The sequence below is a fragment of the Dromiciops gliroides genome, chromosome 1 (genome assembly GCF_019393635.1).
Source record: "Dromiciops gliroides isolate mDroGli1 chromosome 1, mDroGli1.pri, whole genome shotgun sequence".
NCBI classification, from domain to species: Eukaryota; Metazoa; Chordata; class Mammalia; order Microbiotheria; family Microbiotheriidae; genus Dromiciops; species Dromiciops gliroides.
Window position 1 is genome coordinate 84,698,452 of NC_057861.1, and position 17,669 is coordinate 84,716,120.

The window sequence follows — 17,669 nt, forward strand, 5'->3', positions numbered from 1 at the left end:
ATTAAAAATCTGCCTTTCCTCAGATATCAGAAGGATATGGAATATCCCATCGGCCACATAACCCATCTCTGATATGTAAACAGCACTTAGCACAGTGCCTTGCATGGGATAGGTACAATACAAATACTTATGCCCTTCCTCTCCCTTCCCTTAATCCACCCCCTCCATGTTGCTCTTCACCTCTCTAAAGCACAGCTTTGATCATGAATGCCTGTCCTGCCCCGCCCCCAGAAACTGTCATTCTCTACAAGCAAATGATGATTTAAAATATAACCATCTACTTGGCTTATGAGGCCGCCTGGAACTAAGGGATACAATTCTTCTTTTTCCTTCCCTATACGAGAGTTTCCTGTTCCAGCCAGTCTATAATAATAATAAAGTAAAAGCTAACATTTATGTAGCACTTTAAGGTTTGCATATTGTTTTTACACAAATTATCTAATTTTATCCTTATAACAAAGCTAGGGGGAAGGTGTTACTATTATCTTCATTTTACAGATGAAGAAACTAAGGCTAACAGGGGTTAAGTTGCTTACCCAGGTTCATACAGCTAATAAGTGTCTGAACTCAGGTCTTCCTGATTCAAGGTCTAATGCTCTATCCACCGCACCACCCAACTGCCTCAACTGGTCAGTATCCTTATGGTCTCTAAGATCATCAAGCTTCTTCTCAAAGCCCTGTTTTCTGTCATTTCCTCTCCCATTTCCCTGTGTCTTCAGATCCTATCCTTACTATTTCAAGGACTGCTCAAGTCCTGACTTTACCAGACAGTCTTCCTTGGCTAAAATCACAGAATCTCAACTCAGAAAAGGACTTTAATAATTTATATTTGGCTTCTCCCCAAAAGCACAAATTCTTTGTATGATGGCCTGGATAAGGGGACATCCTAGCCCTTGCTTCAACACCTCCAGGGAAGGGAAACCACTACATTCAGAGACATGACATTTACAGACAACTATATGTAACAGAATCAATCAACAAGCATTTTTTATTCACTTAAGGAAGGTTCTTCCTCATAATGAGTCTAAATCCATCTCCCTGTAACTTCTCCCCACTGCTCCTAATTCTGCCACCTGTGGCCACACAAAAGAAATCGCCTTCATGAGTCCAATGATAGTCCTTCGGACATCTCAAGATGGCAATCGTGTTTCCACCTCGGAGCTTTCTCTTTGCCCCACACAACTTCTCCCTTCTCTGAATTCCTAAAGCACTTCGGACTCTACATTATACAATCTGGCACTTATTTATACGAAGCCTCGTCTTGTTCTCTCCCTTCCTGAATCTGAATCTCTTCTTCCCCAATGACAGTGAGCTCTGAGGTCGAGGCCACACCTTTTTCTCTGCTGACAATTCAACATTAACTAAGCGCCTTATGCACGGCCCATAATGTGGGTCAAAGGGAGAAAACAAAAGTTTTGGGAAGACAGTGCCTGTCCTCATGGATTCTAGTAAGGGGACAAGGACACATGCCCCAAATCACTAGACTATAAGACATCACAGAGTAAGTGCCTTAAAGAGGTACAGAATATGCCATGTGATATCTAGGGAGAAAAGTCACTACCAGCAGATAGGATGAGGGAAGACTTACTGGAGAAGAGTATGAACAAAGAGCAAAGGTCAGATGAAGCATAGAGTACACGTTAGGGAATGATACAAAATAAAGCTGACTGCCATTTGGTCCTTGAATGCCAAGCTTAGAACCTTAGAACATAAAGCATCAAATGTCAAAGCTGGGGGGAATCTTAGAACACAGAATATTGAATGTCAGAGTTGGAGGTTTACTCAGTAGTCAACGGGAGTCACAAAATGGTTCTGAGAAGAAAGGAAAATTAGCCTGTCAACAGGCTAATTCTCAGTGAAGAATGGAAGGGGCGGGGCAGGGGGAGGGGGGGACTGAAAGCTGAAAGATTTCCAAGGATCAAAGAAGGTGGAGTTGGAAAGGTCTTTAAAGATCATCCGATCCAACCTCCTTCTCATCTTGTTTGTTTGTTTGTTTTGTTTTGGTGAGGCAATTGGGGTTAAGTGACTTGCCCAGGGTCACATAGCTAGTAAGTGTTAAGTGTCTGAGGCCGGACTTGAACTCAGGTCCTCCTGAATCCAGGGCCGGTGCTCTATCCACTGCGCCACCTAGCTGCCCCAACCTCCTTTTCATCTTACAGAAAAGGAAACTGAGTCACAAGATGGTTGATTAAGTGCCTTGCCCAAAGTCACAAATGTGGCATGATTGCTTTCAACCTATGACACTGTTCATGTTTAATATTCTAATTTCTTTTCAGCTTCTGTGTTCTAAGTTTCCTTCCAGCTCAGGCATTTTGTGCATCTCAGAGGGGTACTAATATGCCTAGAAGACTCTCAGGGAGGGGTGCGGGGAGAATCTCTGTGTTGAACCAAGGTTCTTGGACTGTAAAACTAGTCCTCTTTTCACCAGTACCACTCTACCTGACATGAATTAAGGCAAGAGCAACAGGTTCAGGGGAAAATACAGCTCAGCTTTCAACATTCTGAGTTTGAGTTTTCAGAGGGTTTTTTTTTTTTTTTTTATATCTAGGTGGAAAAGTCCTACATGAATTCAGAGCAAAGATTCTTAGCCGAGGGTATGTGAATTTGTGGTGGTTGCTTTTGATAACAGTACTTAATTCTTTTCTTTTATAATCCTATTCCATTTTATTTTATTCACTTCAAACATCATTCTAATAAAAGGTCTACAGGCAGATTCATCAGACCGGCAAAAGAGTACATAACACAGGCACAACAAAACACCGTGCCACACAACAATGTTAAGAATCCCCGATTTAGAGGCTCAGGTCTAAAGCTGCCTCTTCCACAGGACTGAGTACAGGGTGGCTAATGAGAGACACAGGGACAAGAGAATGATGTGATCTGGGGTACCATGGCCCAGAAGTTCAAGTTTTCAGGGCACTGTCACTCCAGAGGTAGTCCCTTCCTCAGGGAGAGACCTGATCATGTTGAAGAAAATCCGTTTTGGCCCAGACCGGAGAGGCTGAGTCTAAAATAGCCTCCTCTCCCTTCAAGACTAATTTGCCTCCAATGAGGGTCAGCACGTAGTCCTCCCCAAGGCAGCCAGTGGTGCCAAGCAGAACAGCAGAACGCCAAAGCTATTTTTGTACACCCTGGCACTAAGAGGTCTGAAATATGGGGCCTTGAGATTTCCAAGATCTCTCCCTCCTCCCATACCAGTCTCCCCAACTGGTTCCTGTAGTGAGAACTACCTGGGAAAATTCTGGGCAGGCAGGAAGGCAGGCTACAGAGCTGGAAATTCAATCAAAGCTCAGATGTCTAACCCTGCTCATTTAGAAGGCAGCAAAGGTGAGTGGGAAGGGCACTAGAACTTTCAGATCAAGTCTCAGTTCTGACACTGACCTAATGTGTGACCTTAAGTAACTCACTTACCCTCAGTTACCTCTTCTGTTAAAAGAGTTGAGTAGCCCCTATTTGGCCTCACAAGGCTATCCTCAACGTCCAATGAAAATACTCTGAAAATGACAATGACCTAATGAAAATCTAAGGACCTGCTAGTATTTATAATTTCTGGGAATCTAGGACGCTGGGCCATACAATTCCTGGGCCAGTGAAAAATAATTTAGCTAATAAGGAATATAAGTTATAGGTGAAAGGGAGAAATAATAAAAACTTAGCTTATTTAAGAAAATCATCTTTTTTCCCTTTCATTCAACAAGCACTAATTAATCACTGACTATGCCTAGAACACTGTGCCCAGCAACTGGGAGAGATGGATGGATCCAGTGGTAGTTAATGTATGTTTTGACAAGTAATAAAAATGGCTTTGCTTTTAGTTCAGGTGAACTCAAAATGACTCCTCTTCTATCAGTCTAAATTGCTTAGCCTACACTGTTTAGCCAAAAGCTCAGAGATTCCTTCTTTTTCCCCGCCAGAGAGTCTTCTTGGCATATTAGTACCCTTCTGAGATATACAAAATGCCAGCACTGGAAGGAACATTAGAAAAAATGTCAGAGGTTGAAAGCAATCTTAGGACAAAGAACAAGAAATGTCAAGAACTCAAAAGAACCTCAGTGTACAAAATGTCAGAGCTGGAAGAAGCCTTAGAACATAACATTTTAGAACGTGAAAGGACCTCAGAATATCAAACGTATATAATTGTAAAGATAGAAGTAGCTTCGGACTTTGAATCCAACCCTCTCATTATATAAAGAAAGAAAACTTCTGCACAGGAGGGATGAGAAGTGACTTGCCCAAAGTCACAGAGCAAGTCAGCGGCAAGTTTAGAACTAGGACAGACGTCTCCCAACTACAATTCCCAGGCTCTTTCTCCTATTCCAAAGGACAGAGTGCTAGGCTCAGCATTGAGAAAGCACTGGGCCGGAATGCTGCCTCACACACTTACTGACCGTGAGCCCCTGAGGAAGTCATTTATCTCCCTGGTGGGCCTCCATTTCCCAACTAGACTTGATGATTTCTGAGTCCCTTCCAGTGCTAGATCTCTCGGCTATGAAAAGGCACAGTAACATAATCCCTCCATAAAACATTCCCTGACAGCTCTGCCCTGCACTGCTCTGCTAACATCTTTCATGCCCTGATGCTTATAAGCTCATACCATGAAGTCAGGCAAAGACAATCTTCACTTGGGGTCTGAGGACTTGGATTTGGTGGTTTTTTTTAATAAACTGCTGATCCAATTTGATCATCATATTTTGATCATCATAATTGGTTTCCTCTGTAATTCTGTATATTTTGTTTTATGAATTTAAAAACAGAATTCTGAGAAAGACCCTGTAGGCCTCAGCACAGCACCAAAAAGAGGTGAAGAGCCCCTGGTTTATCATTTGGTTCTACTCTATCTTGCTCATTTCTCTCTCATCATCCCTCACAACGAGACCAGGAGAACCTTGAATGCGGGACCCGGTCTCCTCTTCCCCCTTGTCTCCCAGAGGCTAACTGACGTTGGTCCACTAAAAAATGAGTAATCCCCATTCATGGTCAGAAAAGGGAGCAGACACAGACATACACGAAGGCCCTCTCCTTTGCAGCTCCCACCAGTGAGAGAGCCTGGCTGTTAGTCTCAGCTCTGTCCCTGACTTGCTGTGTATGAGTCTCTTCTGCTTCCCTAAGCCTCAGTTTTCTCACCTGTAAAAAGAGAAAGATAGACCGGGTGGTCTCTAGGGTGCCTTTGAGCTCAGTCAATCTATGTTTTGAGCCCCTCCTAGTCCTGAGTGTGTCTTTCCGAAGGTGTCTATTTGGGTAGGACACCCACACCTCCTGTCAGGCCAGGATCAGCCCTCTTTCCACTTCCCCCTGGTACTTTCTCAGACGAATGGACAATGTCTCAGGGGCTTGGGACAGGAAGGCAAAACCACAGTTTTCCTAACTCGTCCCACAGCCAGACAGACACAGGAAGCGTATCCCTGACCTAGAGGAGGGGGTGAGAGGGAAGAGAGCTTATGAAAGTCCCTAGAGATGGGTAGGAATTACCCACAGCCTTCGGCCTCTGCCAGGGGCCAGGGTCAAGGGCCAAGGATTCCAGTCCTCCCCAGCTGGGACTGTTTTCCTCCTTCCTGGGAACTCTCTCTGATGCTCAGAGCCAGTGGGCAGCCTACGTGCCTCTCTCAATCCTCTCAGGGGACTGCTGTGGAGGGAGGAGAAGGGGCCCGAGGGCAGTCCTGGGCTTTATTGCCACTGATATTTCCGAGGGCTTAAAAAAACACAGGATTGAGTTTTGCACTCCCACCAAAACACATGCACATTTATACAGCCAGGCACACACAGCAAAAAGCACAAAAATGCACAAATATACACCCGTGTGACCAGCTAGACAGACATGCACAGAGGCATACACACCTGCCTGCTTCTGACACACAGACACATGCACATAAATACAGGAGACACGAACATACACATATTGCAACAAATACAGAAAATGTGTTCATAGGTCAATATTGCACAAGTGGAAATCTGGGAAAGTTTGCAAAATCTGTCCCTTTCACATACAAAAAACCCAACATGAACCTATGATTCTTTCATAAAGTGCTTTCATAAACCACCTCAGAAAACACTCTAGGAAGAAACAGGATGCAATACATGGATACAGGACTAGGCTAGGAGGCAGGGAAGTCCTCAGTTCAAAACCTGACACAGACATTCATTAGCTGGGCGATCATGAGAAAAGTACTTTAATTAACTACCACACATTTCACGGGCACTATCCTGGCTATCAGGCACTGTGCTGGGCATTAGGAATACAAAGATAAAAAACTGAACGGGATCTGTTCTCAAGGACCATCTGACAACATGTACAACAGAAATACATGCAAGTACCTACCAAATAAATCCCAGGTCATTTGAGGAGGGAGGCACTGGCAACCACAGGGGAAGAGAATGGTCGGGGAAATCTCTCATGTTTAAGAGAGCAAAATTGGGCTCTGAAGAAAACCAGGGATTTTAAGAAGGTGAAAGGGAGAGAGTTCCAGTCATGGGGCACAGCCTGTACCAAGGCAAGCAGGCAGGAGACGTAGGGTCATGTGTGAGAAGACCAGTCCAGCTGGACTGTAAAGGCCATGAGGGGAAGCAGTACAGAAGAAGACTAGAAAGGTTGTGAAAAAGCTATAGAGGTCAAACAAATGAGTCTTTCCATGATCGTAAGGGGAACGGTGGGCTCCTAGAGCTTAGTGGGCAGGAAAGCAACATGGTCAGACTTGAGCTTCCAGAATATTCTTTTGGTAGTTGTGGGGATGGTGACCTGGAGAAGGAAGAAACCTGCTAGAGGGAGATTAATTAGGAAGTTATTGAAATAATGCAGGGGAGTGGTGAGGAGGATTTGAACCAGGGGGGCACCTGGGTGAGCAAAGATAAGGGGAGGGATGAGCATGATTTTGATGGAATAACTGACAAGGCGTGGCCACTGATTGAATATGCCGGGTGAGAGAGAGGGAGGAGGTGAAGATGCCACAGAACGGAAGGATGGTGATATTCCCTTGAAAGAATTAAGGAAGTTCAGAAGAAGGGTGGGCTCTAGGGGGAAGATAATGAGTTTAGTTTTGAATATAATGAGTTTGAGTTATCAACAAGATATCTAGTTGTAAATTTCAATAGGCAGCTGGTGACCCAGGAATGGAGCCCAAGAGAGAGACTAGGGCTACAATGTGTCATCAACACAGAAATAACAGGAGGCAGTGATGAAACCAAGGAATAATATAGAGAAGGAAGAAAAGAGAGTCAGAGCAGAGCCCTAGGGAACACACACAGTTATGGGGAAGGGAATAAATGATAATACAGGAAGGAAGACTGATGAGGAACAGACTATTAGTCCAAGATCTAAGAAAGATGTTGATTTTATAAAAGTGCTTTGTTCAACCATTGCAGGCATGTCCCACTCTCCATGACCCCATTTAGGGTTTTCTTGGCAAAGATACTGGTTTGCCATTTCCTTCTCTGGCTCATTTGACAGATGAGCAACTGAGGCAAATGGAGCTACAAGATTTGCCCAGGGTCATGAAGCTAGCATCTGATGCTGGATTTGAACTCAGGAAGATGAGTTTTTCTAACTCTAGGCCCAGTGCCCTATCCACTGCACCACCTAGCTGCCCACTTTACAAGACTCAAAGTGCTATGAACATTTGTTATCTTTGTAATACAAGCATATGGAAAAAGTTCACATGTATATACATACATACAGTGGACTAAACAGACAAACGCATAGAGATATGTGCAGATTCGTGCACACAACACAAAGGACCAGAGGCTTGGAGTTGGAAGGGACCTTAGAGATCATCCAATCCTGCCCCCTTATTTCACAGAGGAGGAGACAGGACCAGCCAAGTTAAATGGCTTGACTAGAGTTACAGGTAATAAACAAGGAACAACAGTCTCAGGGACAGAGCCAGAATTTGAACCAATGTCCTAACTCCAAATCTAAGATGCTCTCCACTATGGCAGACTGCTTCATGCAAACACATTTACAAAAACAGGGCCTTCTCCAACCCCAACCCTAAGTTAAATTACTTCTCAGCATTTGATGGGCAACACTCATCTTCCTGACTTCAAATCCGACCTCAGATTCTTTCTAGCTGTGTGACCCTAGACAATTCACTTAAACCCATTTGCTTCCATTTCCTCATCTGCAAAATGAGCTAGAGAAGGAAATGGCAAGTAACTCTAGTATCTTTGCCAAGAAAGTCCCAATGGGGTCACAGAGGGACATGACTGAACAACAATAACATTTGATGGGGCTAGAGTAAGAGGGGGACTTGGAGGAGAGGAAGAAGGTAGAGAAGAGGACTGTAACCAGTTGGATTATCTAGTCACTACTTGGATTACCCATATTGCCAAGGGATGAAATCTCAAGGCTTCCTTCAATGTGTTTTTTCTACTGCTATAGGCCACACTCTCTATCTCTCTGTCTCTGTGTCTCTTTCTGTCTCTGTCTCCCACCCATCCTTTGAGCTGCACCCCCAAGGACCAAGTGTGAAATGGAAGCTGGAGACAAGAGGGGTCCCTTCCAACTCCAATTCCATTATTTTGAGTATAATTCAGAGATCCCATGATTCTCTGGTTCTATGATTCTGAAACTGACACCCATTAAATTCTAAGACTCTTTGTTACTAAGATCTGATGAAGTTTCCCTTCCTTGAGTCTCATTCCTTGGAGCACAAACCACACCCAGAATATTCAGGAAGCAAGAGTTGCTCATATTCCTCCTGACAAAGACAGTAGCTGCCTCCATTAACAGAAAAATATAGAGATACTGGCAGAGAAAAAAGGGAAATTCAAGGGTGGGAGGGGCATCATAGAGGACTCACACACACCCCACCCAAGAGCAAATGCAATATGACAGAGGTATTCACACACTCTGAAAGATGCACAACTACAGTGGCAGCCAACCCCTGCTCAAGAATTTGCCATGACTACCCAATGCCTAAAGAATAAGGTACTCAGCCTGGCACATAAGGCTTACCACAATCTAGCCCCAAGCCACCCTTTTAGATTTATTCCTTCCAAAATGTCTTCTGGGGGAAAAGTGGTTGAAAGGGCTGACCCCACATCCCCAGACCATGTCCTGTGCTGTTACACACTGGGTCATGCCCTGCCCTGGGTCTGGAAGAGCCTCCTGTCCTATCTTTACCAATTGTTCAAATCCTTCCAAGATCCATTTCAAAGGATTTGTCTTCCATGAACCATCCCTTCATCCCTGGCTCAGGTGAATGGGAATTTTCCCTTTGCCGAGGTGCTGCCAGACTCCGTGACACTCTAAGTAGCATAATATTGATCAGTGCCCATGAGGGCAGAGATAATTTTATATTATGTTCCTAGCCCTAAACTCAAAGTAGGTACTCTGGAAATGAAGGAGAAAGCAGGCAGGGAGGAGGACAGAGGTGAATTAGTGTGATAAAAGGAAAGAAGAAAATGTGCATTTATGAAGCACCAACTATGTGCCAAGAACTGTGTGCTAAGTGCTTTACAAATATTGTCTCATTTGATCCTCACAGCTACCCTGAGAGAGAAGTGTTGTTATTATTCCCATTTTACAACTGAGGAAACCTAGCTGAAAAAAAGGTTCAGCTTCTCGCCCCACAGCACAAAGCTAGTAATGTCTAAGGTCAAATCTGAGCTCAAGGCTGGTGGTGTTCTACCTGCTCCATCACCGAGCTGCCCTTAGGGCCTCCCCTCTGAGACCACCTCCTATTCACTTTGTAGAGATTGTACATATCTTGTATGTATTTGGTGGTTTGCATCTTCCCTCACCCATTAGAATGGAAGTCCCTTGGCGGGAGGGATTTTTGCCTTTCTTTGTATCCTCATATTTAGCACAAGGGCTGGCAAATAGTAAGCACCTGCTGCCTTGCCTGCCTATGTGACCTTGGGTAAGTCATTGCCCACTCAGGGCCTTACTTAGTCTCTTCATCTATAAAATGAAAGGGTTGAACTAGATTAGATACAGAGATCTCTGGTAGCTGCAGATCTAAGATCTTAGGATCTTCTTCCTCTCATTTAATTTAATTTAAGCTCTATTAAATAAGATCACAGGCTTTAGAGCTGATGGGATCTTATCCAGTCCAATGCACTCATTTTTTTTTTAAGTGAGGTAATTGGGGTTAAGTGACTTGCCCAGGGTCACACAGCTAGTAAGTGTTAAGTGTTTGAGGTTGGATTTGAACTCAGGTACTCCTGACTCCAGGGCCGGTGCTCTATCCACTGCACCACCTAGTGCCCCCAATGCACTCATTTTACAGACAAAAAAAAAAAAAAAAGCTGCAGTAAGTGGACAAGGTCACGCCAGTTATAAGTAGGAAATTGCAGGATTCTAGCCCAGGCTTTTCAGAATCCCCAAATCCCTTGTTCTTTCCATTATGCAGTGCTGCCTCTCTATGTTATTCCACAGTAACTTGGAGTTAATATGTCCTGGAACCAGGTACTGATTAAAGACAATGAAGATCTTAGAAATTAATTCAAAATTATACCTTTCTCCCTCTCATATTACTTATAATGCCTTTGGACAATTTGACGTAAAAGCCTGATGTAGGCAAAAAGTACTTGTCCTGGGCACTCTGCCACTGAACTGACGCATGACCACGGATGAGCAAGTCTCTTCTTTCTCTGGGCTTTAGGCTCCTCCACGGTGAAGTGAAGGTTTGGCTTGATGGGTCTCTAAGGTTCCCCCTCCCAGCTCTGACAGCCTGTGTTCCAAGATCCCCTTTATCTTTAATATTCCCTGTACACAAGTCTGCAAGCCTGCCACCTCCAGCCTTCCCAGGCCACCGAAGCCTGGCATACGTGCACACCAATCGTCTTCTGTCTGGAGAGCCTTGCCTGGTTTCAGGTCAGTGGCCATCTCTCCAAATAAGAGCGACCGTATGGAAACAAGAGGAAAAGGCAGAGAAGAAGAAGAGGACGAGTCCCTGTATGCACATACCTCAGTGGGGAGCCCTGGCCCCTGCAGGGATAACACAGCCCGCTGGCCTCAGCCTCCACATCCCCGGTTCTCCACCGTGCCCAGTCTCCCCTTGGATTTCCTCCTCCTCTGGCCTGTGGCTTTCAGGATTGAGCCATGCTGTAGATCTAAGAAACAGGAGAAAGCAAAAAAGCGGAGCTTGAGCTGGCTGGGGCCCAGAGGATAACACTGAGGAGGGAGGCCTGGTGCTGGCGACACAACCACCTCAGGACAAGGGGGATGCAGGGTGTCTGCCAGAGGAAGGTATTTCTCCAGCAGCAGGAGAGAGTCCTTCCTCCACACCTCCTCTACTACATGGGTGATTGGGATGGGCTGGGGGGGGGGCCTGTGTGGGAGGAGAAAATGCTGATTCACAAACTGGGATTTCTGGTTCTCCTAGGAAGAAGGGTGGGGAGGAGAGGGGCCAAGGAGACGCTGGAAGGAAGGCCAAGACGAGGCTTCACAAAGCCCAGGGGGCTTCTGATGCTGAATCCTGCCTTATATTGCCTTTCCACAGAATTATAGATCAAAGGGCTGGGAGGGACTTCAGGGGGCCGTCAGACCCCAATCCATACTGACGGAAACCAGTTGGGTATCAGATCTGACACCTTGCTCCTCCCTATCTCTCTCCCTCCCTAGCAAGGCCAGCTCATAATTCACCTCTTTCATAAAAAGGCAACAGGAGGACTGGTGAAGAAACAACGGGGGTTTGACCTAGAATATGAACTCTTCAGTGACGAGGAATTTCCCAGCACTGAGCAGGAGTTCCTGGCACATAGTAAGTGCTTGAGAAATGCTTACTGACTGAGGGATTGAGAGAGGAAGTTCATGGGAGGTATAATAGCTATCCTTATCCAAGGGCTGCCATGCGGAAGAGGGTCATATGCCATGAGCTCCCTCTCCTCCCTCGCTCCACATCTCAAAAGCATCTTCGTGTATCCCCTTGTTTTGCTCAGCCCCAGAGAGCAATGGTATCAGCAGGACTGTGTTCAGATCACTGAAGGAAGAAGCTCCCAAATACTAGGGCTATTTGAAAGCTGAATGGGCTATCTTGGGATCATAGAGTTAGAGGTCTAGGTCCCACTGCCTCATTTTACAGATGAGGTCATTGAGATACAGAGATGTTAAATTACTTTCCCAGGGTCACACAGCTAGCTCATGTCTGAGTCGGGATTAGAAGACAAATCCTGGGGCAGCTAGGTGTCGCTGGATAGAGCACCGGTCCTGGAGTCAGGAGGACCCGAGTTCAAATCTGGCCTCAGACATTTGACACTTACTAGCTGTGTGACCCTGGGCAAGTCACCTAACCCCAATTGCCTCACCAAAAAATAAATAAATAAATAAAAAAGAAGAAGACGACAAGTCCTGACTTCAAGCCCAGGTGCTCTATCCATTGCACCACAAATGACTCACACTGACTGAAAGGGAGAAAAAGAAAGCTTAGCCCATAGAGGAGATCTTCAAGTGGAGGCTGGATGGCCTCCTGTCAAGGATACTGTGCAGAGAATCCTGCTTTAAGCAGAGATTGCACAGTTGGTCTCAGCTGCAAGATTCTAAAGTTCTGGTCATTCTTTCAGACCACTTAACCTGCATTCAGCTCTCTTTCCTGGCCATCCCAAGCACAAATGAGTTAGTCTGTATCAGATGCTTTAAGCACTTGATTCTCTCCACTCTTGTATAGCAGTCTAATTGAAAGTAGAGACTCGGGTTGGACAGGAAAATGACACCTAGGCAATTAGATGGTGCAGTAGTTAGGGTGGGGAAATCGAGAAGACCTGAGTTCAAATCCTGCCTCAGACACTTCTTAGCTGTTTGTTCTTGAGCAAATTACCTGAGCAAGTTTACCACTGTTTGTCTTAGTTTCCTCATCTGTAAAACTGGGATAATAACACCTTCCTCACTGAGTTTTCTTGAAGATAAAGAGAAGTATGTGTGTCTATGAATGTGTCTGTGTGTGTATACCAACACCTCTCTTTATCCCCAAGAGAACGGAGTCTTCTAAAACCTGAAGAGCTATATCAATGCTAGCAATTATTAAGTGGATCTGGAGAAAATGAAGAGAAAGAGAAGAAACTTATTAAGCGAAGCAAGCTCCCAGAGGAGCCTGGAGGAAAGAGAATCAAGAGCCTAAGTGAAGGAGTCAGGCTTGGCAAAGAACAGGCCCACCTCTGCATCAGAAAGGAAAGCCAAGGAGAGAACAGAGGATAAGCGAAGAGGGCTTTTGAGATGTGGAGTGGGGGAGAAGAGGGAGCTCGTGACGGATGGCCTCTATTTTCTCAGCAAAGTAGGAAGCCAGCTCATCTGCTGAAAGAAGAGGGAGGTGGTGGTGTAGGAGGCATAGGAGGCATAAAGGCTTGAAACACTTGCTGTGGAAAGCACGATTAAGAGACCACTGGTGAAGAATAAAGGATTTCATCCAGCAGTGAGGACCCCATTGAGATCAGGGTAGTGTAACCCATCTGGAATGGTTATGGGCTTTCTCCTGGAATATTCAGCAGCAGCTCGTGTGGGAACAACAAGGGCGGATAGTTGGAGCAACCCAGGCCTGTGGTTGGCAACATGCGACTGAAGACAGGACCAGGAGGCAGTGGATTCAAGGATCTCTGATAATGATGACCCAAACATTCAAACTGGTGAAGGAAAAAAAGAAAGAACCGAGCCCAGACAATAAACCAGAAGAACAAGGAAAGGCAGCCGGCACTGGAGGTCATCAGGACAACAAAGTGCTGCTTTAAGAAGAAGGAGGCAGAAGGAAAGATTGAAGGGTTTGGGAGAAGACTTTCAAAGAAGGTAAAAAAGTAGGGTGATGGGCAGACCATGGGGATGACCATACTTGCATGCAGGTGAGGTAAAATGAAGAATCAGTCATGGGAGGTAAGGAAGCCGATGACCTGGGAAGTCACAGTGGGGTATTTGGGGGGTCCCAAGAGGACAGTGATGTGTACACTGAAGTCTGGGGTCAGGACTGAAGAAGATAGGAAGCCTGTGTCAGGTGCTGACTTCTGTAAGAAAAGAAGAAATCATGACCTGTAGGAAGGTATGTGATAGTGCAGGGAGTAGGACTAGGTGAGAAAGGTGGGATAGAAAAAAACTCCATGGAAAAGGGACTGCTGAATAATGATGACAGGGACAGTCATAGAAGTGGGAATGAGAACTTGGAATCCTTCTCCGGCTGCCCCAGTGCTTAGGTAGGGAAGGAATAAGAGAAGTAGCACTCAGTAGCAGGCAGGAGTGTAATGTTCTCAAGGGAGACTCTGGATCCCACAAATACAAGAAAATAGAAAGAGTGTGGAGTGAAGAAATCTAGGGGTATTCAAAGATCAAGGATTCTAGAGAGCAAACAATAAAAGAATGTGGAGTAGCAGGTCAGAGAAGGACAGGGATAAGAGGATAGCAGGCAGACGAAGAGGATTTTCAAGCAGATTCAGATGATATGGAAGAGGAAGCATGAGGATGAAGGGGGAGAAAAGTCCCTCACAGTCAAGTCAATAAGTCTACTATGAGCTGAAGACTGGGGGGGGCACAAAAGAGGGTAAAAACAGTCCCTGCTCTCAAGTTGCTCCCAGACTAATGGGGAAAACTACATACAAACAAAAACGTACAAACACGATCGATGTGAAGGATAACTGAAGTAACTCACAGAGGAAGCATTGGCATTAGGGGCACCAAGCAAAAGCTTCATGCAGAGGGTCGGGTTTTAGCTTAGACCTGGAGAAATTGAGGAGGAGAAGACAAGGAAAGACAAGGATTCCATAACGCTGGAACAGCCAGTGAAAATGCACAGTGAGAAAAAAAAGAATGTATCGGGTAACGCCTCCCCCCCCCCAAAAGACAAAATGTACAGTCAGAGATGGAGTGTCATGTATGTGGAACATCAAGGAGACCAGTGTCACTGAATTGTAGAGTATATGGAGTGGAGTGAGGTGTAAGAAGACTGGAAAAGCGGGGTGGGGGGATCCTGGGTAATGAAGGGCTTTAAAAGCCAAAATAAAAGACTTTACGTTTGATCCTGGAGGTAATGAGGAGCCCCCAAAATGTACTGAGTAAAGAGAGAGACATGGTCAGACCTGCAAATCTGGAAGATTCCTCTGGAAACTGAGGAGAAGAATGGGGAACAACTAGTTAATAAGGGGGTATCCACCACTGAGGGCTCTGTGATGATGGAGCACGAAGTCAATGTGGGACCTCACTGGCCATGACTAGCAAGATCACTCAAAGTTCTAAGGAAGAATAAGGTAGTGAACGGGATGCTAAGGGCTTGAGATGGTTTAAATGGCTCCTTTAGGAAAGACAATCTAGTTACTGCCCTTAAACTGACACTTAGGAGGTTTGGAATCGTGTAATTCTTGGAGCACAAAGTACTTAAGAAGTTCCACAGAACTTCTCAAGACTTGTCACAACATGAGATGGCCACCAACTTTTGGTAACTCTTGTAGATGTCAGTAATAGTTCCAGAAAGAGCTAGAAAATTGCTGCTAAAAAGCCTTGGGGAAGGAAGTGAAGTTCTTAGAGGACACAGGGAATGTTTCGTCCCGCTTCCCAGATCTGCTGAAAAGAAATGCAGCTTTGGGATGGCAGAAGGTTAAGAACAGAGCACCTGACCCCTGAAACATGGCTTAAAATATGGGAACAACATACTCCTGGTCAGAGGAGAAATGTACCTAAAAGGGTTGGCAAGAATATATTTGCATGGAGTCTTCCAAATCATACAAATGAAAAGGATTTTAGATTGCAAAGGAAGAACCTGGGAGCAAACTGCCTATAAATACATCCAGGAAGCCAATTACCCCAGGAAGTAGCTATAATATCAAAGAAGATCAGCCCCAGGAACATCCAGAATTCACAGGAGACAAAATACAAGAAAGGAGCAGGCAATAAAATCCTTTCCTTCAGATGTCTCTAAACCAACACACAAAAATTCGGGAAAACAGAGATACATCAAGATCTCTAATGCAAGGAGGCAGATTCATAGCCATCAGTGGGGAGGGGAAGGGAGAGGAGAGAGCATCTGCAAACTACAGTCGAGTGAGCTTAATTTCTATCTCAGACACAGTTCTTGAAAATAAATAATAAAGGATAGTGAATGTCTAGAAAAAGAGAACAGTGAGCCGAGGCCTGGCTTCTGCAAGAACGGGTCAAGCTAGACTAATTTTATATCCTTTTTTGACAGGATTACTAGGCTAATAGACATGAGAAATGCTACAAATTTGGTTGCACTCAAATTTTAGCAAGCTGGTGATAAAAATCTCATGCTATTTTTTGTGAGAAAAGGAGAATTTTAAGGGCATATGTTAATACAGTTAGGAACTGGTTAAATGGGCAGACCTAAAGAATCGTCATTAATGGCTTCATGTCAACTTGGAAGGAAGCTTCCAATGGAATGTTCCTGGTATCTATGCTTGGTCCATGAAGTTTACTTTCAACAAAATGAATAGCTTCTATACGGCCATCAAGGGCATGTTTATAAAATGTGAAGGTGACAAAGCTAAGGGTAGTTAGCATCTGAATGACAGAGTTGAGATTCCAAAAGAGCCTGACAGACTAGAACATCAGGACAGGTCCAAAAAATCAACTTCACAGTTAAAGAACGAAGTGGGTGTCACTAGAAAGAAGTCTGAAGAAGCTCTATCAACAATAATTTAGTCAATTCCTACTATGGGCCTGGACTAGATTCTATGTACAGGCACTATACTAGGGTCTAGGGAGGTAAGGACATAGAATGAAACGATCTCTACTTGCAAGGGGGCTATAAACTCAACGTAAATCAATAGATGATTACTAATGTGAACCTTAGGCTGGATTAAGAGGCAGAGTATCCAAGACTAGGGAGGAGAAAGTCCCACTATCTTCTTAATTTGGCTAGACCTCACATGGAGAATTCTGTTCAATCTGGTGTACATTTTACAAAGGGCATTGATAAGATGGAGAGATTGAAGGTGATTATGAAATTGAAGATCATAAGATCTTGAGGTAGATCATTGGTGCAATGGATAGTATGCTGGGTCTTGCAGTCAGAAAGACCTAAATTCAAATCTAGCCGCAAATACTTACTAGCTTATGTGACTCTGGACAGTCACTTGATCTGTTTGCCACAGTTCCTCATTTGTTAAATGGAGATAATAATAGCCCTACCAGCAGAGTTATTGAGTACCAAATGAGAAAACAAATGTAAACCTTAAACAACCTTATATAAATCTTATACAAATGCCAGCTATTTATCCTTCCTTAAATTATGCCATAAGATCACCATAAACACTGCTGCCACTATGACTCTTCCCCTTCCTCCTTTCTCCCTCCTTCTCTTCATCTTGCTCCTCCTCCTCCTCCTCCTCCTCCTCCTGAAATTTAATAGGGATAAATGTAAAGTTCCATATTAGATCGGAATTCACAAGGTTCAAAATCCAAACTGCCAAGTATGTAATGGAGAATATGGCTAGACAACAGTTTGTAGAGGAAATAGCTGAGATTTAACATAATAAAAACTCAGTGTGACACAGATGGTCCCAAAAACCCAATGGAATTGGAGGCTGCACCAAGCGATTCACAGCATCTGGACAAATGTGACAGCCCACCCTGTGAGACCACATGGATTTTGTTCAGTTCTGAGAGTTACATTAAAAAAAATATTGACAAGATAAAGCATTTTAGGAAGATGACTAGGACGACAGAGAACATGCAAGAAAAGAATCTGCCGAAAAAACCATGGGTATTTATCCTGGAGAAGAGAAAAGTTAGGGGAAGGGCCATG

The 17,669-nt window shown here is 44.5% G+C and overlaps 1 protein-coding gene across 1 annotated transcript in view; it reads right to left on the bottom strand.

Annotated features, from left to right (window-relative positions):
- PTP4A3 (protein tyrosine phosphatase 4A3) overlaps positions 1-17,669 on the bottom strand; it is a 217,956-nt gene that overhangs the window by 136,028 nt on the left and 64,259 nt on the right. Inside the window, exon 2 of the mRNA XM_043973401.1 lies at positions 10,904-11,049. The gene's annotated coding sequence lies outside the window, so the exon portion shown is untranslated. The remainder of the gene's footprint in view (positions 1-10,903; positions 11,050-17,669) is intronic.